Below are 2033 nucleotides of genomic sequence, written 5' to 3'. Positions count from 1 at the left end.
CCTCCGTGTTGTATCTTTCTGTATTATTTATTCTGCTGTGTTCGTAAGAGTGTGTCAATATTTATGCACAACGTTTCTGCCGCTCTTCCACTGTCGTCAAAATCAATAATTATAATTACGACCGCACTTAGTAATAATCCAGCTACATGAAGACAGTCTGTAAATATTAGAGTCTGGACCAGACAATCCAGTGACTGGCATCATGAACATCGATCACCCTGACCACCCGATCCCATAGGTCGCCTCTTAAGACAAGCATGGGTTGCTGAAGATTACGGGTCCCGTGCAAGGTAGCAATACTTGCGCCCATTAAAGAAGCAGTAATAAAGGGTTAAAATTAAAAAGAAATACATAAATCAGAGTTCATTCAAAAAGTGCATAAAGAGTTACATAACGAGACAGCAGGTACGTCATCAACAGCAAGTGTGATCACCCTGGCCATCCATACACGCCAACCCCTCATTGACGTCGTCAGTCGGTGGATGACGTCAGCAGGAATCCTGTTTCATAAGCCCAAGAGAGTCTGTTCAAGTTGCTGTCGGTTCGCTGTTGGTGGTACACGCTGAAGGTGATCCCAGGGGGTTTCATGTCTGGAGAACCCGCTGACTCGAACCTATCGTTTCAGAGCCGACTAAACCGACTTTCATCTCAAAGAGCTCTCTCTCCCAGTCGCTGCCACCGACGTACAGTTCTTGCCCATTGCAGTCACCGGTGTAGACGGAAGGAGCGGTTGGCTCGTATACCAGCCATACCAAAGTCGTCGAAAGACTGTTCGTCTGTTTGATGGCGTGTCCTAGTGCTGTCGTCGCCGTTAACTTCGCCTTCACGAATCTGTTCCAGAGATGGACCTACCGGATGTAACGGTCTTCGGCCGGTGTCGTGACTCTTGGTCTTCTCGATCTTGGGCGGTCTTGGGTCTTGCTGATGGTGGCCTGGTTGCAGTTGAAGGTTCCTGTCAGCTGATGTTGTGAAGCCCCCATATTGGCCATACCGATCGCCCTGTCTCGTTGCGCTTGCATAGGTCTTCGTGGGTGGTTTTGGTTACTGCATGCCTGCTCTGTCCAACATTGGTACTTGTGCCACAATGATACACGTACGTTTCGACCAACGTCCAATAATTACGTTTTTCACGTTGTGAAACATGCACGATTTGTACGACGTTTCCGGACAGTTCCGTTGTTATCGGGACGATGTTTTCCGCTTGGGTTCATACCTGTACCAGCGGACTTTAAAAATGATAACTTTCTTGTCCGGTAGTTTAGTTATCTGCAAATACCTCAAATCAATACACATGCCATGCGATGCCTTCACAGTAGGAACAAAATAACCCAATTGTCTTTATGTAGGTCATCACTTTGGATGACCACAAGCTGGGTCAGAATGGACTTTATTTGTATTGTCTTTCTCTGTTTGTGCCTTCTAGCAACGACAATATCGAACACCAGTGTAACCCAGTGTCAAACATATTCATCCGTTATATACAGCCACTTTGGGTCGAACTGACCCAGCAACTTGATGTCAATATTTTCGGCCCTTTTTAAAATCATATGTATATTTTTTCTTATTGTCGACAGTAGAGAGATGAGTCTTGGTAGCCATAGGTTGTGGAATTTATACAAATTCACGTTCTGCAACACGTTCATATGACCATAAAATCTGGATGTGATGGTGATCTACTGGAAAATGAAACTATTGGCGGTCTGGAAATTTTGTGGTACTGACTTTTTCTTTAAAAAGTTAAAACGATGTTTTTCTTTGCAATATTCATATTCAGTAACATGCAATGTTGGTGGTGTATATAATATTTTTGGAAAGGCCAAATGTCAAAGCAATGTAAAGCACTGTTCCGTGGCTTATCTTAATTTTTGTCGACCCGTCAATCGGTGAAGTCTTTAGAATTTCTTTAAACGGCACAGGATAGAATACGTCTTTGGCTTTCTTCATGCAGTTGGTTCCAGAAGGACATTTGATGGTTTGAAAATGGTCTTGTTTTTATTTTTCAGACGAAAGTCTGGAAGACATACTGTTATTAT

The sequence above is a fragment of the Haliotis rubra genome, unplaced genomic scaffold, assembly GCF_003918875.1.
Source record: "Haliotis rubra isolate DU_JTF1 unplaced genomic scaffold, ASM391887v1 Scf67, whole genome shotgun sequence".
Taxonomy (NCBI): domain Eukaryota; kingdom Metazoa; phylum Mollusca; class Gastropoda; order Lepetellida; family Haliotidae; genus Haliotis; species Haliotis rubra.
This window is presented reverse-complemented; position numbering follows the sequence as displayed.